This window comes from Mus musculus, chromosome 6, assembly GCF_000001635.26.
Source record: "Mus musculus strain C57BL/6J chromosome 6, GRCm38.p6 C57BL/6J".
Lineage (NCBI taxonomy): Eukaryota > Metazoa > Chordata > Mammalia > Rodentia > Muridae > Mus > Mus musculus.
The window spans coordinates 104,542,264-104,567,482 of NC_000072.6; the positions used below are offsets into that span (position 1 = coordinate 104,542,264).

At 36.9% G+C, this 25,219-nt stretch overlaps 1 protein-coding gene across 9 annotated transcripts in view; it reads left to right on the forward strand.

Moving 5' to 3' along the window:
• The window catches only part of Cntn6 (contactin 6), a 370,745-nt gene that overhangs the window by 49,602 nt on the left and 295,924 nt on the right, over positions 1-25,219 (forward strand). The window contains exon 1 of one of the 9 annotated variants that reach the window (XM_006506381.4): positions 5,297-5,460. The exons of the other annotated variants lie outside the window; for them this stretch is intronic. The gene's annotated coding sequence lies outside the window, so the exon portion shown is untranslated. Of the gene's footprint in view, positions 1-5,296; positions 5,461-25,219 lie in introns of those variants that run through there. 9 annotated transcript variants of the gene reach the window in all.

Genomic DNA, 25,219 nt, shown 5'->3' on the forward strand with positions numbered 1-25,219 from the left:
GACTCCTGAGTGAGTAACTTACATTGTCCCTCATGTTGACCTTCTATTTTCTCATTGACCACTTGTTAGCTCTGCATTCAGGTTTTGATATTTGGATTAGATTTTTCTTTCTTGTTACTGCATTATATGATATCTTTGCATTGTAGATACACATTTTTTTGTTGACTATGTTACATTTCTCCTAGCCTCTGTTGAAGGTTATATTTTAATTTTAATGATGCCACATTCATCTATTTTTCTTTTATGGTGAGTGAGTTCTTTTGTTCTGCCTAAAGAATCTTTGCCTATTCCAAGGTCATAAAATTATTCTCCTGATTTTTTTATAGAAATTTATAAATTTAGCTTTTATGTTCAGTTTATGACCCATTTAAAATTGATTTTGGTGTACACTGTGACATTTTATCCAGGTTATATTATTTTTTCTGAGGTTATTTTTGGAAGCATCATATATCTGCTTGAATTATTTAGATTTATTTTAAATATAGAGAAGATTTTCTATAGCCCCTGCCAATAATTTTATGGCAGGAACATGCAATAGTCTAGTATTTACTTGGAAACCAATATGATTACTCTGAATAAATTTTTTTAATTGAGTCTATCAACACTTGCTACACAGTACTTAGTAGCATGTTTTTTTTTTACTTTTTTTTATTAGATATTTTCTTCATTTACACTTCAAATACTATCCCAAAAGTCCCCTATACCCTCCCCCGCCCTGCTTCCCTATCCACCCACTCCCACTTCTTAGCCTCTGGCGTTCCCTTGTACTGGGGCATATAAGTTTGCAAGACCAAGGGGCCTCTCTTTCCAATGATGGCCTACTAGGCCATCCTTTGCTACTCATGCAGCTAGAGACATGAACTCTAGGGGTACTGATTAGAGCTTTCTTTGTGAGGCTATGCCAGTGCCTGGCAAATACAGAAGTGGATGCTCACAGTCATCTATAGGATGGAGCACAGGGCCCCCAATGGAGGAGCTAGAGAAAGCACCCAAGGAGCTGAAGGGGTCTGAAACCCTATAGATGGAACATGTTGTTTTAATAGTGCAGTAGCTAAGTCAATACAGAAAAGGCACTGAACTGGGAATATGTGTAGATCCACTATCTTTTGTTCTTGTGATGATTTCCTCGTCCTATCTTTGTGACATATGAGTATTTCACTAGTAGGACATGGGATGACGCTATTAACTGTAAGCAGAGTTGAACATTGGACATGCTTCACATGCTGCTATAAATATCTGGGGAAACAGCTAGTACTACGGATTCTAAGACTTTAAAAACGAATTTGTTATGAAAACTACAGCCAGTCAACCAACAAATATATCCTACACAATATGGCTTTGCCATGAATGGATAGTTTTCAGATAAATACTAAGGAATTAGCCATACTACTTATGTTTTGTATTGAACTGGAAAAAAAAAGACTTTATCCTATTAAAACAAGCAAGTTGGACATAACTGATTGAGCATCAAAATGGCCTCTTCTCAATCTCCTCTTCTGCATTTAGTGAGTCTGATGATGCCTTTCAGGAAGTATTCTGTCATAGTACTGAGACAGACTGAAACCACAAATGTATGTAAACACAGTGCCACTAAGACCAATATCAACACTCTCCATAAATAAAGCTTACGTCCGAGCTGTCGCTACTGCTCCACTGAGTGACTGAGCTATGCCTGCACTCCATGCTATCATTCCTCCTCTCTGGAGCACCTTCATCTGTATAACTTGTGGCTCTGACCTGCATCCACTTGGTCCTGTCAACACTACTTTCTTCACTTCTCTTTTGAAAGCTCTGGATGAACTAAGAATCAAAGTTTTCTTTCTGCTAACTTTCCTTCTGCTTCTTATCCTTTACAGGCATAACTGCCACCCGACCCCAGGCCTTTTGTTAGAACACTTGCTCCTCTATTCAAGTCCCAAGCATCACCTTCAGATATTACTTCTTACTGCTCAGTTCTTAGGAGTCGCTTCTTTCAAATAGATTTTCTCAATTTCTTTAGCCGACAGAGGGTGCATTTTACTATATTTCTTCTCTATTGGCTCCATGAAGAACATGTTTTATTAAAATCATATATTAATTTCATATGATTAGCTCTAGCATCCAGGTGCAACCCCATCTGCTCACTGTTGTATCTTCAAGACCTTGGTCAGTGACACTCATAACAACTTTATAAAATCTTGTGATGAAATAGAAGCAGAAATGAACGAAGCAACCTGAGTTCCTCACTCTTAAGTTCTCTGGAGCACTTAGGAGATATGTTGGCTAGGATATATAGAATATATAGAATTTAATCTTTCTTTGCATACATTTCAAGTATGCTTTAAAGCAGTGATAAATTTAAATGTTCATTATGGCCATCTAAATATTTATATTTATATCAGACCTAATTGCCTTGAACAACACCTGAATTTAGAAAGTGTTTAGATTGTTCATCTAGTATTTGCACAAGGACTGAAGTATAGACCCAAGGATTGCTAGTGTGAAATTTAGGCTTGAGTGCTGAATAAATTATCAGATGTTCAGGCAATGTTTGAAAATGGAATTTGGGGCAAAAGAAAGCAGTTCACTTTAGACTTTTATATTAGTAAGCTTGGAACATAGTTTCCTGCAAATTGCTGCTTTTCCAGGCAGTGACCAATTTCTAGAGAAAGAAGAAAAAAATGCAAAACGCAATCTGCACACAGTCAAATGCCAGAGGCAATGTGAGTACTATGAAGGGTCAGGCCAGGTCAGTGTAAAAAGGACTACAAACCAGCTACCCGTCTGGTAAAGTGACATAGGAACTACTTTTCACTTATTGTCTTTACAAATATTAAAAAATAAGTCATAGAATCAGCTCCCAAACATGAGATTTCGCTGTGGCTATATCGACTAGAAGTGATTTGGAGGAAATAGACTAATGAAAATTTCTGTAAGTCAAAACTTAAGTTGTCTCTTAATCTTATCATTATGTTACTTTTTCCTAATGTTGATTTGTCAGCACTTGATTCCTGGAGATGGTGTCACCTTGGTATAAAAATCTCCAGATGAGTCCACGTTATTGTGACATATTAGATATTCTTTGTTTTTGAGGCATTATAGTTTTAGGTGGTTATTATTTTTCAATGTATTTTTAGTTTGCTTTTGTACTTAATAGTACTTTTTAGATTGCATTATGCCTATCTACTGTTAACTTTATTCTGAAACACCTAGAATACTCTAAATATTTTTTCTGTTCTAGTGTCTCCTGTTACTAATATGTTCCTTAGAATATTCCATATATCTTCTTTATGAACATTTTGAAACATTTAGGTTGATTATTCCTGTGGGGAAATTTTAGGGTTTTTATTATTTTGACTGATTTCTCATTTGGAAAATAGAGACTGGTTAAGAAATTACTCAGTTCTTGCTAGTTTAAAGTCAATATATAAAGTTGTCCTGGATGATTGAAAATTATATATACTTATAGGTATGTGTCTTAGTCAGGGTTTCTATTCCTGCACAAACATCATGACCAAGAAGCAAGTTGGAGAGGAAAGGGTTTATTCGGCTTACACTTCCATACTGCTTTTCATCACCAAAGAAAGTCAGGACTGGAACTCAAGCAGGTCAGAAAGCATAGTACTACCGGAGGATCCAGCAATACCACTCCTGGGCATATATCCAGAAGATGCCCCAACGGGTAAGAAGGACACATGCTCCACTAGGTTCATAGCAGCCTTATTTATAATAGCCAGAAGCTGGAAAGAACCCAGATGCCCCTCAACAGAGGAATGGATACAGAAAATGTGGTACATCTACACAATGGAGTACTACTCAGCTATTAAAAAGAATGAATTTATGAAATTCCTAGGCAAATGGATGGACCTGGAGGGCATCATCCTGAGTGAGGTAACACATTCACAAAGGAACTCACACAATATGTACTCACTGATAAGTGGATATTAGCCCCAAACCTAGGATACCCAAGATATAAGATACAATTTGCTAAACACATGAAACTCAAGAAGAATGAAGACTGAAGTGTGGACACTATGCCCCTCCTTAGAATTGGGAACAAAACACCCATGGAAGGAGTTACAAAGACAAAGTTTGGAGCTGAGATGAAAGGATGGACCATGTAGAGACTGCCATATCCAGGGATCCACCCCATAATCAGCATCCAAACGCTGACACCATTGCATATACTAGCAAGATTTTATAGAAAGGACCCAGATGTAGCTGTCTCTTGTGAGACTATGCTGGGGCCTAGCAAACACAGAAGTGGATGCTCACAGTCAGCTAATGGATGGATCACAGGGCTCCCAATGGAGGAGCTAGAGAAAGTAGCCAAGGAGCTAAAGGGATCTGCAACCCTATAGGTGGAACAACATTATGAACTAACCAGTACCCCGGAGCTCTTGACTCTAGCTGCATATGTATCAAAAGATGGCCTAGTCGGCCATCACTGGAAAGAGAGGCCCATTGGACATGCAAACTTTATATGCCCCAGTACAGGGGAATGCCAGGGCCAAAAAGGGGGAGTGGGTGGGTAGGGGAGTGGGGGTGGGTATGGGGGACTTTGGATATAGCATTGGAAATGTAAATGAGCTAAATACCTAATAAAAATGGAAAAAAAAAAAGAAAGCAGGAGCTGATGCAGAGGCCATGGAGGGATGTCCTTTACTGGCTTGCTTCCCCTGGCTTGCTCAGCCTGCTCTCTTATAGAACCAAGACTACCAGCCCAGACGTGGTCCTACCCACAAGGGGCCTTTCCTCCTTGATCACTAATTGAGAAAATGCCTTACAGTTGGATCTCACAGAGGCATTTCCTCAACTGAAGCTCCTTTCTCTGTGATAACTCCAGCTGTGTCAAGTTGACACAAAACTAGCCAGTACAATGTGAATCTTTTTCTATAAGTTAAAGTCAATCTGCTGTATGAAATGAACGCAAACTCTGCTTTATCATATAGGAAAAAGGCAAGCAGGTTTACAGAGATTTATTCCTATAATGAAACTATTATGAAAGGCAACCAAGATTGCCATTTGATTACTCCACTGGTAACTCTCATATAATGCCTTTAGTTTTCTTACTTTTACTCACCAATCATTGTATTTATTTTGACATTGCCTGATTTCCTCTTATAACCACTTCCTCTGAGTAAGAGTCCCACATTATAGGGGTCCACAGAACCCTTTAACACTTGTATACACTGGGATAAAATACATTAGTGGTACAATCCAGCACGTGGTAAGTGGGATTTTGTGATTGTGAATATCACATTTGTCATTGGAAGAAATCCTTGCACTGGGCTTAAAGAGCAGAAGATGTTGTCAGAGATCATATATTCTCTACCATTAGAACGTCTTGCTATGTCTACAAATCTGCCTCTTTCCTTATAACAGCAATAAGGAAGTTTACATACAACAAAGCACTTGAAAAGGAGAAAGTCTCCTGTGTCTGACTTGATGTTGTTTTCTCCGGATCCGCAGGCAGAGACGGTAGGACACTGGTTAACACAATTCCTATTCATCTTGGTTTGTTTAATCTCTCTAGAATCAGCAGAGATAAGGAACACATCCATGTATTCAACTCTATGAATTTGCTACTAATCTCTTTCGACCATGTATTATACGAATATTTTCTATAATGTGTTATAATGTATGAGCATACAAATAGCATAAGGCATCATATTACTCTGTAGAGTATCTGCTACTTACAAGCAAAATGGAAAAAATTCAAGTTACTGTCTTCACCAAAGAAAATTGAAAGGAGAGTTTTTAAAATGATATAGACTTATACAGTAGAATAAGAAAATTTTACAATAACTGCAAACAAAGAAGAACAATTTATTTGTGTGTATGTGTGTGTGTGTGTATGTGTGTGTGTGTGTGTATGTGTGTATTTGAGAGAAACAGGGAGGGGAGAGATAGATAGATAGATAGATAGATAGAGCACTATGCTTGCCTGTGTTACTTATGTGTTAATATTCATATATAATTAGCCCAGGTGGAAAAATTCCATGAGGTTTTAAAAATCATATCTCTTTCCAATTTCATGAATGACTTCATTTCTAAAATTTATGAGTTAAACAATCAATAATGATAATAGATTTCAGAAATATATGTAAATACATATGACTCTGTAAGAAATCATACCTTATTTCCTCGATGTTGTGAGATTAAATTAAGGACATAATTAAATACCATTGATAATTGGACTCAGCCAACATAACCAGAGGACATCATCTGTAAAACCAATAAACTAATTCAGCGTCTTATATACATATGTGATAGCTGATTAAGTTTTTCACATTCTAATCTCTTACTCTGATATCGAGAATTCCAGGCATTAAATATATTTTGTTGATTGAACTCTTTTGTATTGGGAAAAGACAATTGAAGCTATAGCTGGAGGGTCTTTTTCTATTTTTTTTCTTCAAATGCTTTGAGCCTTCCATTAAGTTAATGTAGCAGGCAAAGTGATATTCCCCAATGTCTACAGCAACAATTGAGTTTTGAGTGTGTGTACATATACATTAAAAATAATTGTTCAAGGAAACAAATTAAATCTTATGAGAGACAGAAAACATATTGTAAGTTCTCACAATAGAGTAAGTAAATCTGTCACATCTAGAGTTTTACAGAAGAGAATAGTTGTCTGTAATAATTATTCTAGATTGAGAGAGTTTCATATAGCTGATTTGCTATAGGTAATCCAAAGAAATACCTTGGACTAATTTCATCCTCTTCTAGTTGTGTTCCTGTTGCTATGATAAACACTATGTTCAAAATCAAACTCAAGGAGAAAGTGTTCACTTGGATTATAATTTTAGAGTATATTATACAGAAGAACCAAGGCAGGAAAATGCGGCAGCTTGAAGTAGGAGCCGTGGAGGAACAATGCTGACCGGATTGCTTCCCTTTTCCTGTTCAGCTACTTTTAAAAATATAGCTCAGGCATACCAGCCCAGGGACAGCACTGCCCCAGTGGGCCCTGGCCTTCCCACATCAAAGATTAATTAAGAAAATGCTCCCACAGGCAAGAGCATAAGCCAGTCTTATGACAGCAATTCCTCAAAAGAAATCACTTTTTACAGGTGATTCTAGTTTTTAGAAAGTGACAAGAACTCAGGAACACACACACACACACACACACACACACACACACACTCACACTGGCTCAATTTTAATGTTATAAGAAAGTGTGTCTGGCCCTTTTAGCTCAAGATTGGAAATTTCTGTTTGTTCTTTCATTGCTGAGCAAACATTCAGCAGATAGAAATTTCAATATTACTCTGTACCATAAAAATGCCTTTAAGATTTTATATTGTACCTGTTTTCCTGTCTTGGTACCCACTTCCAAGGATACTCTGAAATGAGCAGAGCCAACAGTGAATCAGATAGAATGGTGAATCATCCCAAACTTGTCTACTCCATTGACCTAGGGATAGATTTTATGTTACTTGTCATGAGATCAACATTTACTCAAAACAATTTAGGGGATTCATCTAGTACAGTGTATCTCAATTTTTTATGACTGATTTGGGGGTTGCATATCAAATACCCTGTATATATGAACCACATTACAATTCATAATAGAAGCAAAATTACAGTTACAAAGTAGCAACAAAATAATGTTATGGTTGAGGTCACTGAGAGAAACAGTAATGGGGCACAGAGTCAGGAATATTGGCAAAAAACAGGTAAAAACATGGTGTTTAAACAAACAATACCCCTAGTGCCATATATAAAACTAGGGACAGGACCTTCCACAAAAATATAATTGTATAGATTAATGATTACTACAAAGAAAGCTTGATGATTAAACCAATGAGCTATGCATTAAAAGCAAAGCTGCTTTTCCAGTGATAAAAGTCACTGAGCACCCATGAAATGAAAAGCTGAAGACACACGTTTCCTAATGAACACCATGCTTGTATGAGTTCTTTTTTTATAAAGTTTTAGATCAAATTAATAACAATAGATCTTTGAATTTTCCCTTTAGCAATTCAAGTATGTTCATAGTATAAGTGGAAATAGTTTGACTTCTAATAAATCAAGCTTTTTATTAAGTTCCATGAAGTTGCTTGGGTATCCGACTGCTCATTTCATATCTAATCTTCATTTCAATTTTGGAACAAATAGGTGTATGTGTTCAGTTCATTATATACATATTATTATTTATGTAAATATGTGTATGCGGGTAAGTGATTAGCATATATTTCTAAAAGAATATTAGCATAGTTTTGTTCCAAATATTATTCTTTGGAACCACTTCATACAAAATGGATTTGCTTTAAATAGAAGCCATATATTATCATCAGTCCCAGTAAAGATTAGCAGTGAGCTATTTTAAAGCTGAAAATTTAGGTAACATGTACATAACAATGTGTTTATGAAGGAGTCCAGTAAATGTGCCTAAAATTACATCACTGTTTATCTTTCAGTTAGTGTCCTGCCTTCCCTCCTTCTCTGGAATTTTGTAGATTAAAACAAACTATCTTATTAGGGAAACTCTTGATTTTCTGACAGATGAAAAAATGTGGTCTTATCTGCCTGATATAATGTTGCATGCAAAGCTATGAGTGTATTCCTGTACCTATAAACCCAGAACTAAGGAAGCTAAGACGTGGGGTTCCTTAACCATCTTTTCCAAGCCACCCTCACTTATATAGTGAGTTCTAAGTCAGAAGAAAGGATCACAAAGAATTTGTCCTGGAGGTAGTCCCAAGTTAAAAAAGAGTTGGAGCTACATTTCGTTTTATGACATAATTCAAATAACTTATTAATATGGTCACTGAGCACTTTTAAATTGAGGTGCGTAATAATCACTTTCTCATGAATACTTTAAAATTTATAAAATAATCAAATGTGGAAAGCTATTATCCTATATAATCTTCTTTAAGTATGTCTCCCTTGATCTCAATATGTTTACAGGGACATTTCCTATAGAACAATTGCTAAGGATGTAAGACAATTAAATTTACGTGCATTAGTGTTAGATATAGATTTCTATGGAAATATCAGTAACAATAGATTTAATGTATTAGGCTACTTTTGTGCAAAAAAAATCACATGATTGCATAGACTAATTTTTTTTCTTTAAGCTGCTTACCAAAATATTAGAAAAAAACTGATTTATTATTTATGCGGGGTATGTGAGTTTATGCTCCTGTGTATGTGCACATATGTGTGGACATGTGTGTGGAGGCCAGGTATTTATGCCAGGTGTCTTTGTCAGTTACTCTTGCCATTTTTTGGAAAAGTGTCACTAAATGAATCTTGAGTTCACAAATTGGTTAGACTGTCTGGCCAACAAGCCACAGAGATCTGCTTGTTTCTGCTTCCCCAATACAGGGACTGCCTTGAGCTGCTATCTATGTGATTTTTGGTAATCTAAACTCACGTCATCAAGCTTGCTTGTTGACCAACCTCCCCTTATCTTTCAGACATACTTTTTACAACATAGAACTTTTTTCAAAAAAGTTTAAAATGTATCTTCAGTACCTGGTGATTTTATATTTGAAATCTTATCCTTCTATATTCTATTCAATTAATTTAACAAATTTTGTGAAGCAAACAATTATAAAATTAGAAGATTGATAAGCAACAATTAGTTGGTCATCTAGCTTTGTCCAAGGGCAATGTTTAAATGGAGGTGATTACTGTAGTTTGAGTCTATATGTAAATCTATATCCATATATATGTTTAGAGTTGTCCTTGCCCAAGCGAATCTCTTACTGAATTCACTCCTTTAGCTAGTACTCTCTATTGCAATCCTGAAGGCCAATAGTATGAAAACTTTTTCCAACTCTATGCTATTTTCTGGCCTTGGAGGCATGCTTTTGTGTAATTATACAAAATAAACAAAATTACTTATACATACCTAAGCAGCCATCAATCAATATTGTACTGAGAACTGATAAATACTCTCCTTCCAAGCCTCTCTACAGATAGACGTGTTTCAATCCCTCTTGTCACTCAGTGGTCCCCTGAGGGACCTAGAGCTGCTGCATCACACCACGACTGGATGTGATCACCAAACCTATGTGAGTTCATTCTCTGAGTCATCTACTAAACCACCCAGCCAGAGAACTTGCGTGCAAATATTTTAGTCTAAGCCTATGGGGGCAAAGATCTTACATTAACAATAATGATGTTTCATAACTTATCTCAACTACATAGGCATACCTGCATATATCCAAATCATGTGCCAGCATATGTGTACATATAGCTCAATCTCTGTTTTTATGCTTCCACAAAAGAATTACTTCATTTTCCTCTAAGCTACCCTGTAACTTACTATTACAAATAGAGTCCAACTAACATTTGGAGAAATGAATCGCTTAAAAAAATAGAACATATTACTTTATCTCCAGGAATTCTTTGAATATAAATATTAAAGTAAAGCAATTGGAATAAAGACTAGAAGTGGAACTGAAAACTTTTTTTCAGCTCAAATTTGACCCCTTGACTTAAAAGGTCAAATGTGAGGTTGTCCATGAAGATTGCTCTTCCCAAGAGTTGCACTGATATCTCCTTTATAATCGAAGTTTCTACCATTGTTGCTGTCATTGTATTCCCCCTGGAAATGGTAGGTCTTAAGGGCACAGTTAACATTGTGATATATAGTCTAGAAATGCAATCCATGAGCTCAGCAGTAGATAGGATGTTAATCATCCATGAGTAGCCACATGAAGTCATGTCTCATCTCCTAGTGTACACAAATGGAGGTTCTCATTGATGCCAGCAGGCTCAATGTGCAAGCTTCCCAAAGACCAATTAGTTGTTCTGTGTCTAATTCGAAGGCTGTTTAGGGGATTGTTCTCCTTGAGTTAATGGGAACATGAGTATTCAATGAAGGGAGATTAGCCCCAGAAGACAAGGGAACTTATTAAACCCCTATTCTGACTTGAATTGGGAGTGAATAAAGTACTGAATGTTCAGGGAATGTAGTAAAGTTAACATGCAAGAATGAATGGAGACTGACGACTTCTCTGTGATCAGGGATACTCTGCAGCAGTTAGCACCAGAGAACCTCCAGGGACAGAGCTGAGAGAGAGGTGGTCATTTATCATACTCTAGAGATTATGAGGTTTTTTAGTCAATGCTATATCAATGTAGTTAAATCTTCCCAGAACCAATAAAAATGCCCTTTGCCTTTCTCTCCTCTATTACAAGTAATTGCTATTCATCTTGTTATGGATATCTTCAAAGTCTTCACAGGGTACTTGGAGGGCCTGGGGGGAGGAAAAGTTAGAAGGAAAGAATGTAGCCGTATATCATTGGCATTCATGAGAAAGTTCACAATAGAGATTTGAAAGGCAGGTCCCCAGTAGGCAATAGAGAAATCAGGAACAATGTTGTGCCAAAAATACCACTCTGGCCGGGACCTCAGGGCGTGTAAGTCAGGTAGAATGAAGGAAAGTGATTTAGAAAGAAGAGATGTATGTGCTTTTCTATATGGATTTAGTTTATTTATATGCACACATCCACTGAAAAGCAAGGATGCTCTGAGCATTGACAGGCAAGTTGAGCCTGACATTTCTGAAGGATGCAGCTGCGATTATACTTCCACACAAAAGCAGGAGTAGCATCTTTCAGTGTGATCAAACTGTTTTCAAATTTATATTTTTTATGCTCACCACTGAGACACTCATACATGGGCTATGTGGTGCAAGGAATGGGCATTCTAGTGACAAAATGGTGTGTAGCCAAGTGTGACTTTCCTTCGGGAGTCCGGGAGTCCACGTTTATCATGCTGGAGCTTCAGATACAGATATAGAAATCACTGCAGGAAAATTACAGATTAGTCAATGCTGTGCCGGGCATGCAGGCTAAAACATATTCATAATTACATACTGCTCTGAAATGACTACATGTTCTGAAAAATGTGTTACTTAGAGGTTATATCATTATGCAAACATTATGGAGTTTTCTCATACAAAATATATGATCCAGTTCAATCAGTCTACAAAGTTCTTTGTTTAACCAAGAAATGCAATAAACATAGGATATGTGAGCCTATAAGTAGAAGCATACTCTGAGATAGTAATCAGATATGTAGAACAGAAAGTTCAGAAACAGTCAAGTATCATGTAGTGAACATGATGATACATGCTCTACTCTTATTCAAAGGGAAACAAAGTAGTTTATTCATATCAGAATTGCCACAAGACATGTCCAACTCATTCTGTAATGAAACTATGATACACATGGTAAATACATGATTAAAATATTCATTTTTATCATAACTCTATAGGACCTCTGTTACATAAGCAAATAGTCATTAGCTTAAGACATTCTGCAATACATACAGACACATGTGTACACATATGTGTGTAGATGCATAGGAATGACATTCCTATCTGGTGTCATTTTAGTGTAAAAAGAGTCTTTTGTTCTTTATTCATATATTTTTCTATTCTATGCCATTTGAATCATAATTGCTTAATGGTAGTCAACCCTGGTTAACTATCATTATTTCCCTTCTTTATTTAAAACAAAACCTCTGACATTACTTTTTTAGGAGTCTGTCTTAAATTTTACCCAGAAATTAAGAACAAAAATTCAAAGTTTTTCTTATCAGTCATTCATTAATTGAATTCTTATAACTTAATATCTTCTTTGTACAGAAGATATGAATGTAGAAGGTAATGAAAAAATGGCCATAAAATACATTGTGAAAAATATATACACCATGAATATTCTACTCATTTCGTTATTAAAATTAACATAATTAAATTGAGATCTTATGTAAATCTTCCTGGAATAACATTAATGTCCTTGGAAGATGGCACAGTTAGAGAACACTTGGAAGAGGGACCAAAATGAGCTGAACCAGAAGCAACTTCAAAAAAGCCTTTTCCTTTATGATTAGTTAATATTAAATGCCATAGATAATAACAGTTTATGAGTTGTTAGTACTTATTCCTACTGAAGAAAGTGAGCTCTATAAAGTCCCTTCCCTCTTAAGAAGCAAAGATTGGATTTAAGTGAAGCAAGTGGGAGATCTCAAGATGGCCAAATAAAGCCAATTCCTCCACTCTGTGCAGTCCCCACTTGATTTTACACTGATAAAATCCAGGGCAACAGGGATCAAGCTACATGACTTTGTACAATTATTATGTTACTAGAAAAAGTAGAAAGGATTTCTAAAGAGATAAATAAGCATTGACAGCTTGGAGATGACCCGTGTTCGTGGGATGGCCCCAGAGCCAGTGAGTCCCTAACTCTTGCCCCCTCTCCATTCCCCTCTGAACAAATTGGACTGAGAGTGTCAAAACCTCGTTCACACAAGCTTAGAGTTACAGTGTGTTTTTTACCTGTTGCACAGTGAGCCGTGAGAGTAAAGTGGTGACTCTGACAAAGAATTAGGGTCTTTATCCACACACAGGGTCACCCAAGCCCTCCCGAGAGTGAGTGCTATGAAACCACAGATATTTCCTCACATTTTTCTCTCCATAGCACCCCTTACTCTAGGAGACTGAAATGAAAGGCCATTTTCGTGTGACACTCTGATATCAATTGCACATTGCTCCATCCGTCCAAAGTGACTTTTCAGAGCTTATATACTCAATCAGCCACCAGTTCTACTAGCCAATCAAGGCTATCCCTGGACTGATTCAATGTTGTTTGACTGGCTGGCAACTCAGCAGCAAAGGACTTTTTCAGGATTTTATAGCATCATTGCTAATTGGCAACTACAGTTTCCTCCTGAAACAACTCCAGGTTTGGTAAGGTCAGGGCTACTATGGTAGACTTAGTGTGCAAACTGGTGGAATAGAAATTAAAGGTCTAATTGTCAAGGGGCTGGTGAGCAGGGTCTTCAGGCAAGAGGAACAAGATGAAATCACTGCACACTTTTCCTATATATGATCTGTGAGTTACTTTTTGCTTTCTTTTCATAACACACAGCTTTAGAAAAACAGTCTCTGTGTGTTCCCACATGCATGCACACCTGTGTGTGTATGTTTCACAATGAATGCAAGGAATGGCTTACAATTATATGGTTTCACATATTTATAGATATTTTGTTTCAATTTTTCATTTTATGTAAGTCATAGAATATATCTATTTGCTTCTAAAGGCCATGAAGATATTAAGAAAGAAGGAAAGAAAGACAAAAAGAGAAAGGAAAAGAAGAAATAAAAAGACCTGTGAACACTAACAGTTTTTCAATGTATAGAAACATAGAAAGGGCAGGGAGAAACTCCCCAGGAAGGAAACTATTGAGTTTTACTTAAGAATGTGTTAGTATGATGACATACTACATCATTCCAAAAGTAGCTGTAGAAATCTTGCCAAGTGCCATCTGTAATAGTTTTTCATCCATCTAGGCTATTTTCAACGAAGAAAGTTTTAATTCACAGCATTATTAGGAGGATCTGTGCCTTCTTAAATTCCACGGAGTGTGTTTTGGGTGAAATTACAGAGTCTGTCTTATTGGCCATTGTAAAAGTAATCACTTGATTTGCTGATATTTGTCAATGAGATTTTTCTTTTCTCCTTACTAGTTAGTATTCCTGGTTACTAAGCTCCTCTCATTTAGTTTTTCACTCATAAATTTATCTTAGTTTTCTCTCCCTTAATGTCCTGCTAGAGTAGTCAGTGTATATAACTTTTATCCAACTGATGCAACTAAGAGATGACCAGTATAATGTGTTCGGGGACAAGGTAGGATATAAAATGGAGAGCAAAATGGGCTGTCTGTTAAGACTGTAGGCTGTTCCCTCAGTCTATGCATAGCAATCCTTAATTGATTGATTGTTTTCTGGGTCTAGTTATACAGGCTGGCTACATCAATTTGAACTAACCAGTTGATGTATGTTGTTTGGGTTTTAGCATTATGCATAGCATATTTGGACCCAGTGGTACTGTATTAAGAGACAGATAAAGTGAAGTTGCTATATCCACATTTACATGGGGTTTTCTAAGTTTTAAACACATGTTGATGAATATAGCTCTACAAATAGCAGTGAATGACCCATGGTTAGAAGAGTTCTCAGCTTGCTGCTTTTGTACATAAACATAAAATACTACTGGTTTATAAAGACAAACGAGGTCATCTGGTTTAAATTTGTACTGGATTAGAAAGACCCTCAAACATATTCCAGAAAAGGTAACAGATAGCTATACAGTATATACTTCTTATCATTAATATTTACTCTATCAGGATATATTATATAGAGAAATTTTCCTTTGTACTCTCTTATGCATGTACCCAACAGTTGTTTCTAAATCCTCTGAACAGATTCTCCCCTTCACATTCTATTCAACGTAGCACCCAAATATATTCAGTCTGATTTCCTTTCTCTAAAATCCCAGACCTACGAAATGTGTATGTGGCCCAGAATGCCTAGGTTTCACAGCTGGTTCACTTGACCACTGGCTAAACATCCTACTTGTTAAAATGCTCAGGGCTGCTATTAAGCTGAGATTTGCTGCTCTGAAGTGTCCACCCTTTGGTCTCAGTTCTGCTCTCCCGAGACACAAATAATAAGTTTAATCCTTCTTCCACAAGACAGCACTTCAAATATTTGAAGATGACTCTCCTCTGTCTGTGAAATCCTCACTTCCCCAGGCTAAACATACTCATTTCTTTCCACTGACCCTCATAACTCATGGCTCCAAGCTACTTCATCATCCTGGCTCTACCTCCCAAGAGAGTGTTTCAATTTGTCAAAGTTTTAAAGCATATGTTCAAAACAGAGTACAAACCCATACCTGATAACAAAATTATGGATAAAAATGGCAGGCTAACCTCCCTTCTTTTGGCCACCATTTTTCACTAATGGACATAATGACATGAGTAATTATTTCAAAAGGCAAGAAAACTCTGAATATTGCCCTAATACTCTATGGCAATGTGAGGTTTTTACCTTTTAGAAAATGTTGTAGTTGTTGTTGTTTTATAGACCACTGATGTACAACCTACTTGCAATCTAAGTAAGTTCAAATATGAGAGTGTCTTATGTCTAACCACAAGATTTTCTAGTACTTTACTTAAATACCATCAAGTTAGACTTATTAGTAGTTTTACTTTCTACAACTCTGCCTCTATGTGTGTTAATCTCTGTCATTTTTTAATCTAGATATTTATTTTCCTATTATTCAGTAATTCTGTCAATGAAACATCTTATTAAATATTGAATATTAGTGAGCTTATCACTAAAAACATCTCTAGGTCCATCTTTAATAGACTGTATGATATAATATTCACATAGATTAATTTTCCTTCTCATGTATGCTATCAATAATGATTTTATTTGAGCACTAACCCTTGTGTTTGTCTATATTGCTTGTTTTTGCTTTTGTTTTGTTGTTTTTGTTCATTTGTTCCTTGAGACAAGGTCTCATATACCCAAGGTGGCCATGAACTTACTTTGTAGCAGAGAATGGCCATGGATTTCTGTAATTTGTACTATGTATCAGAGTTTGGATATCAAAATGGAGTTCCAATGAAATAAATTTACAGAAAAAATACTCAATCTCTCCTTAGCATTAGTAATTTGTCTATGCAGTTTAATTCTCCATTTGTTATTGAGAACGAGAATTATCAGTTTTTAAAAGAATGAATTTATGAAATTCCTAGGCAAATGGATGGACCTGGAGGGCATCATCCTGAGTGAGGTAACACATTCACAAAGGAACTCACACAATATGTACTCACTGATAAGTGGATATTAGCCCAAAACCTAGGATACCCAAGATATAAGATACAATTTCCTAAACACATGAAACTCAAGAAAAATGAAGACTGAAGTGTGGACACTATGCCCCTCCTTAGAAGTGGGAACAAAACACCCATGGAAGGAGTTACAGAGACAAATTTTGGAGCTGAGATGAAAGGATGGACCATGTAGAGACTGCCATATCCAGGGATCCACCCCATAATCAGCATCCAAACGCTGACACCATTGCATACACTAGCAAGATTTTATCGAAAGGACCCAGATGTAGCTGTCTCTTGTGAGACTATGCCGGGGCCTAGCAAACACAGAAGTGGATGCTCACAGTCAGCTAATGGATGGATCACAGGGCTCCCAATGGAGGAGCTAGAGAAAGTACCCAAGGAGCTAAATGGATCTGCAACCCTATAGGTGGAACAACATTATGAACTAACCAGTACCCCGAAGCTCTTGACTCTAGCTGCATATGTATCAAAAGATGGCCTAGTCGGCCATCACTGGAAAGAGAGGCCCATTGGACACGCAAACTTTATATGCCCCAGTACAGGGGAACACCAGGGCCAAAAAGGGGGAGTGGGTGGGTAGGGGAGTGGGGGTGGGTGGGTATGGGGGACTTTTGGTATAGCATTGGAAATCTAAATGAGCTAAATACCTAATAAAAAATGGAAAAATAAAAAATAAATTAAAAAAAAGAATTAGCAGTTTTCTGGTCCATTTTTAACAACAACCTGTGAAAAATTAAATTAGCAACTCACTTCAGGATACACTTTTTTTTTAAGAACATAAAAACAATTTATTATTCAAATTGGGTCTGTATCTAGTCTTTCTTCACTGTGCCCATTGTTCTGATATAGGACTTTATTGTAATATAGGATGTGCCCAGACCTTTCTAGTAATCCATCCTGCATACACAGGAAACAAAACAAAACCATGCAACCCAATGAATGAACTAGATAAACACAATCGAATCTCTCCTATGAGTAAGATAGCACTAAGACTATGGCAAGTTTTATTTCCTCTTGCCACATCTATTAAGCTTTGAGATGCTGGTGTTTCTTATTACCTGCTTTTATGAATGAAGAACGAATGTTGTAACCCTCCAAATGCCAGCTGCATTGCTCACCTTTATTCTCCGATGATGGGTAATGTGAATACCAAAGAATATGTGCAGCATTTAGCTTTATTTTGCAGATATAAATGCAGGCACACACAGAATTTGCAGCTGAGCTTAGGAGATATACCCATTGTAACAGATCAAGAGGGACACAAAAATAGGGAGAACCCATGTGACTTCAAGGCCTGGTGCTTCTTCTCAATCCTGAACTAAAATGTGGAAACAATGTATGTCCTCTGAGCTTCTGTTTCTTCAGCTAAGCGAGTGAAATGTCTGCCCTTGTCATCTGTATACAGAAGTGCCTTTAGGTTTAAAATTCAGTGGGAGGGATGGGTTTTTCTGCAGTTTAAGTGCCGGTTTTCTCACATTGGCCTCTTTCAGCATGTTTGCATGGCCGCTAGGAACCGTGCTGAGCTTCTGAGAGAGACTGTATGGCTGGCTGAGCTTTGTTTCTATAATTTGAAAACAGGCAAAATTAACAAGGAGTCAGTGCAGCATTTGCAAAGTTGAAGCAGAGGGATTATGAATTCAAAGCAACCTCATGTTCTATCTCAAAACCATCTCAGACACAATAAAACAAAACAAAACAAAACCAGGAAACCAAACATAAAATAATATGCAGATGTCATTTACTTCTGGGACAAACGCATTTGCATTTATTTTATACTACTTACCACTTATCCTGTCATTCTACCTTCCCAAAAGTAAGCCATGCTCTATGATTTTGTTACAAGGGCTACATCATTGTGTTCTATTAATCCAACATCTATTAAGGTTGCCTATTTTGTGAACTTGGTATAACAATTATCATAAAGGATAGCTTATATTCTGAAAACAAAGAAAATGATAGAATAATTTATCATGCCACATTGCTTGACTTGACAGCAAGCAGGGTCTCCCCATCAAAATCATTATTTTAAATCGTAAACGTTTCACTTGGATTTATTTTTGATTTAAGTTGGTAGTAAATTACCCCATGAATAGCAAGCCTGAAAGGCAGTTGCAAAAATTACTGAAAATCTTCCCATCGCTACTGACCATAGATGTTTTTTACACTGAAATAAAACAGTCGAGCCTACCTGAAGAAAGTGAAATGGGATTTTTAATTTATCTGATACAGTTAATTAACTAGTCAATTAAAAACCAAAGGGCAATTAGCACTGAGCACATTGGTTCTGATGATGAACAAAGCAGCTGAAAATGTACCTTGATCTCTGGTAGGAAATTCATTAATTTCTAACATGGTCTCTATAGATAGAGCAAGAGTAACGTACACTTGTGGCCCTGCTTTCACAACAGTGCTTTCTTGACAAACCCAAAGGGTACAAATGCGTCATGATTAGAGAGAGAAATTGGCTAATGTTTTTGAGGAACTATCCCTCCTTTGCCCATTCTATTGTCTTAAACTTAGGGAGAACAAAAGCCAACGCTATTTGGTGGGAGTTCCTGTTTTGTATTCTTTTTCCTACAACCATTGTGACAAAAATATTTCAGGTAGTACAACCAATATAAGAAGATATAAAGTTTAATTGACTGGAAAAATCCCATATATAGTAGAGCCCATAATTCTCGATCATCCATTGATGAGTATTCATCTCATCAATAGCTAGAGAAATGAAATAGCATTATGTTAAAAGAGCTGAATAATTTCTTCTTTTCAATGGTGGTTCCCCACCTAAAAATGCAGTATTCTAGGTTACCTTTAGCATTCACTGTAGCTGGCTAAATACAGTAATTATGTACGGGCAACAGTTTATGAGCTCCCCTTAAAGGCTTATTCCAGACTGTGTATATACAAAGCCACCTTGGTGTTTTAGTCAAGCAAAGATCCCTATATTTCGGAGAAAACAAACAAAAAGACAAACAAACAAAAAAAGAAGAACTAAAATATTGTCTTATGAGAGATACAGAGGAATTCTTTCTTTCTAAATGTGATAACTCTTATTCTTTCCCATGCATGCTGGGTATACCAATTTTCATGGCAGTAATAATATCACTGGATTCTCCAAGCCCTTACTATGTCAAGTAAATATTTGACGATCATATTTATTCCTGACAATTCACGGGCTGATTGTTGAGTTTTAGAGACAAAGGATAGATAGTTAATCTTTAAGGAAAACAAAAATGTAGCTACTCTGAGCCACCTAAAGAAGCTTTTAGGATTGTCTGGGGTAGGTCAAACTTGCACTGGGTGTGATTCCTTCCTTTAACAATAATTCCCTAACTGTTTATTCATGGGTCAGAAGCAGGTCTAGAACTCATGGTTAGAAGAGGTTATATAAAGGAAGAATTCAGATTCTCTAACTGCTGACATACAGTATTTTCCTTTTGACCATCTATATGAATTTAGATAAATTCAGTTCTGTAATCTGGATACTGAGTGAACTCTTCCCTGCTAGAGGTATTATACAGCCCAGATTGCATTATCTCGGGCATCTGAAAAGAAGTTTCTCTAAGCTTCAAAACCAAAAAGGGTCAGCCAGTAAATGCTGTTAGCTTTGCAGGCCAGGTCACAAGGACTACTATTCCACTCCAGCACTATTGACATAGACCATACATACATATACAGGCACACTGGGTTCAAGTGCACTTAGTTTCTTCAGCAGGAGACAGATTGTTGACCTGTGTTAGTTAGCTTAACGTGTATAAGGTAATTTACACATTGCTGTGACAAATGTGAGATAAATAGAACATAAGGATGGAAAGGTTTATTTTGGTTTACATAGTAAGAGAGCAAAGACATTGTGAGACATTTCTCAGGCAGCTGATCCACATCACATCTCCACATTTTATCAGTGTCTCAAGTAGCCAAGAGATAATGTCTCACTCTTTGTTAATTTTCTCTTTTTGATGCGAACAAAGACCTCAGTCCAAGAAGCAGTAGCCCTGATATTTATGGTAGATCTTCTCACCTCAAATAACCTAATGTTTAATTCTTCACAGACAGACCCAGAGGCTTGTCACTTCAGTGATTCTAGATAATGTTTTATTGACAATTGTTTATGATCTCCAGGAAGGTAATATAGTATAAATGAACATACACGCACATGTACACATACACACACACAAGCATGCACACTATGAATTCAAATTTATGCACTATTTTTATGGTACCATGTGTATGCCCAGTGTATAAAATTCCATCAGTGTCCAACATGATTGTCTTATCAGAAAATCATATATATTCATACTAAGTTGGATATTTAAAAGGTTCAATCTACTACAAATTGTTTTGAGAAAGCTTTTCCACCAAAATTACATGTATATGAGAGTTCTCAGAGAATTTTTCTTATAAGAAAGGGATTGTCATACATACTATTTTTTAAAAGGGGTTTGAAACATTGAAAACTGACATTAAGAAATTCCATGAGAGAAAAAGTGAGCACATGTGGTCTAGGGCCACAAAGTTCATCTTGTAATAATAGAACAATAACCTTAGCAGTCAGGTTATGAACTGAGGCACCTACTTCTTTGATCCAAAATACCATTTAAAAGATTGCATGGCCTATAACCCTCACCTGAAATAGGATGCTGGTGACACATTCATAAAACTTTTTAAAACTCTAGAAGTTGTTGTAAGTTAAGTTTGTATTGTAACCTTCCTTTTTTTACTGCTTTGGCCTTAAGTAATTTCAAGGTCTTAGAAACATGTGATTTCAGGCCACTGACCAACATACACAGTTAATGTTTCCATCCTAGGTTCTGCCAGAAAATAAATACCAGAGTTTTGCTAGCCAGATAGTTTTTATTGAGCTAGAACATTTTTCTTGATCCTTGACCAATCTTAACTTTTACAAATGAAACTTTTATCAAAAGGCAAAAGATGCATAAATACTTAGTCTGGCTTCATAAATCAACAGCAAATAAAATGTCTTTTGGGTTTTGCCCTCATTTCCATATGCTGATAAGCAATCAGATGAGAAAGGACAGTATTTACCATGAAATTATACACTGAATGTGAATCAAGCAGCTCTAGAAAAGGTAGAAGAAATTTAAAGGTGATCTCTAGGTCAAATTCTTCAATGTTTGAAGCCCACAATTATCAACAAAGAACAAATATTTCACAATTAAACCAGCCAGTAAAGGAGTCCACTTCAGCCTTTTCAGCAGGTGCTAAGCTGTTCAAATACCAGTTACAAACCTAGCATATTCTCAGCAACAACTATGCTTTCTTTCTCACTCACCTATAAATCATTATAGAAGTAGTACCCATAGACTTTACCTCAGAGGCAAAGTATGTAAACTCTGCCCATATCATGGTGCCTTTGGTAAGTAGCGGAATTCTCTTCATTAGATGAAAATTGTTATAATTTAAAGGGAAATTATTATAATTTGAAGATGAAGAGTAAAGATACTATTGTGGTATAATATCAGTAGACATCATATATCACAAACAGGATTAAGCAAAAATAATCGTTTTAGTGGCTCAAGCATTTTAAATTTCTATGTAGAACAAGCATGGTTGGGTATGTCATGTTTCTCTGATTTTAGGTATTACTGTAGATTGGATGGAAGGGCAAATTTCTATAATGTTGGAAGCATGAAAAGCAAGTCTGTGACTCACAGCAGCAAGGGCAAGATTATTCTCAGGGCAAAGAAAACAGGAAGCTAAAACAACAGGAGGCAACATGCATAACTAATAAGCAGAAGATTCTAGATTCTGCTGTCGTCATGGAAGTCTTATATACTGAAGGAGTTGTTGAGGAAAGAGGGAGCTGTTTGGGGGAGCTACTCACTTGGAGAAAGGGTTCTGACAGTTAGTTTTCTATCCTTTATAACACACTTCAATATTAATGAGGGCAATGAACTTTCCATAGTATTAGCAGAAATTACTAAAATTGGGAACTGTGTGCTGTTAGCAGCATCTTCAGACTAGGTCATAGTAACACCTGTGAGAAACCATTTTATATGAGATGAAGATATATGAGGGTTATTTTATTATTATTACTTTTTTTTTTTTTTTTAACAATCTAGTCATTACCTGCCCTCCCACAGCTCCTCATCCCAGTCTTCACTCCCTGTCTCCAAGTGGATGTCTCTTCCCCTGCCAGGTCTCTCCACTCCTTCAGGCCTTAAGTCTCTCAAGGGTTAGGGCCCTTCTCTCCCACTGAGGCCAGACCTGGCAGTTCTTTGCTGCATATGTGTTGGGGGCCTCAGACCATCTCGTGTACACTGCCTGGTTAGTGGCTCAGTGTCTTTGAGATCTCAGTGGTCCGGGTTAGGTGAAATTGCTGGTCTTCCTATTTGAGTTTCAATGGTGGAAACATTATGCTTTGACTTCGACTGTTACTGATTTCAATGTCAAGGTGTGTACATTTCTCTTTAAAACGTACTGCAGCAAAGGAAATGGATTGCCAGAGCTAAGAGGCAGAGACAATACTGCTACAACTCTATAAACTGGGGGACCATAAGGAATTGTGTTTCTCTAGAGACACCCACAGAGCTTTAATCATGAAACAGGACGAGAGAGTCTGGTAGGAGAAATAATGAATATCCATGAAATAAGTGGACCATCTAATTTATCTTGTAAACTTTGACTTTTGGGAGAAAGAAGTACTATTAATAATTCTGCCATGACATTTGAGAAGACAGATATTGTGCAAGGAAAACAGGGAAATATGGTTATGCTACTAGTGTGCAGATTTTAAGGAATATGTAGAGTCTGGGGGAATTACACATAAATAAAACAATGTGTTTATAATTAATGGATAGTGTATTGCAGTGATTAAGAAATAGATTGCTGTCATGGCCATGCTCTGTAAGTAAAGCAGAAAGAAAGGGAAGATTCAAATTTTATATGATTTTGAATATCATTCCAAGGAATTTGGAAGTGAGAGAGAGAGAGTGATTGAAAGTTTCAGAATACTGTCAAAATAGGATAAATTCTTTGTTGTATTAAAAAAAAATGATGTTACTATCCTAGGAGATAGAAAAAGTGGTTTGAGAAAAAAGGTTTATATAGAGGTAATCTTTTTCTTTGTCTTAATCTGCTTCTGTATATTTAAAAAAATCATCCCTTTTGAGGTTATAAAAATAAATTTCAGTTCATCTAAATAATTATACCATTTCTCCTTCCCAATACTGTAGCTTTTGGAATAGCAGAGATTTGAGTTAAGTCATGGTTAAATGCTCAAAAACAAAACCTACAGGTCTCTTATATTGAGTATTTAGTCCCTTTCCTTAGACCATTGTTCTTTTGCACATTGTGCTAGACATTGTTCATGGCTTTACAATCTCAGCCTATGCCCTAGCACTGTTCCCTTTTCTTTAAGTCCTGCCATGTTTCTCCATTCAGACCTTTGCTCTTCCCTGAAAATGTAAATGCACCCTATATGCACATTCCACCTAGTGAGGCTCATGGATACTGGTACAGTCACATTCTGTATCTGATGATTATCTTTCTTTCACTAGGAATACTCTTTGTGATTTTTCTTTTATTTCTGTTGTGTTTTTGGCTTTGGTTTACTTTTGCTATATTTTATTTTTAACTTTTTCCATTTTCTTTTGTGCAGGTTTGCATTTATTTATTTGTTTGTTTGTTTGTTTGTTTGTTTTGCATCCTGATTACATCCCCCCTCTCCTCCCAGTCCTCCCTCTCACAGGGCCTCCTCCCTACCCCTCCCTACCCTTTATCCCTGAGAAGCTTGAGGTACCCCTGGGTACCACCTACCCTGATACCACAAGTCACTGTAAGTCTAGGTATGTCCTCTCCCTCTGAAGTCAGACAAGGCAGCCCAGTTAGGGGGACAGGATTCACAGGCAAGCAACAGATTCAGAGACAGCCTTGACAGCAGTTGCTCGGGGACCCTCATGAAACTCAAGCTGCTCATCTGCTGCATCTGTGCGGGGGGCCTAGGTCTAGCCCTTGTTTTTTGTTTGGTTGGTGGTTCTGTCACTGGTAGCCCCTAGGGGTCCAGGTCAGTTCACTCTGTTTGTCTTCTTGTGGAGTTCCTAGCCCTCCAGGTTCCTCAAAATTTCCCCCAAATGTTTCACAAGACTTCTAGTGTTCTGACTAATGTGTGGTTGCGGGTCTCTTCATCTGTTTTAGTCAGCTGCTGGATGGAGCATCTCAGAGGACAGTTATACTTGGCTCCTGTTCACCAGCATAATAGAGTATCATTAAGAGCATTAGGGATTGGATCTTGCCCATAGGATACATCTCAAGTTTATCTGTATGGGTACATGGGGTTTTACCTGAAAGTATGGCCGTGTCACATCTCCACAAAGTTTCCACAGAGGCCAGAAGAGGGCAGGACATTGGAGTTCCCTAGAACTGGGATTACTGATAGTGAACTTCAATGTAGGATCTGGCCATTGAACTTGAGTCCTCTGGAACAGCACTCAGTACTTTCAACTCCTGAGCCATCTCTCCAAGCCTATTTGTTGTTGTTGTCTGTTTCTTTGTTGGTTGGTTGGGTTTTCAGGGTTTGTTGTTGTTGTTGCTGTTATTGTT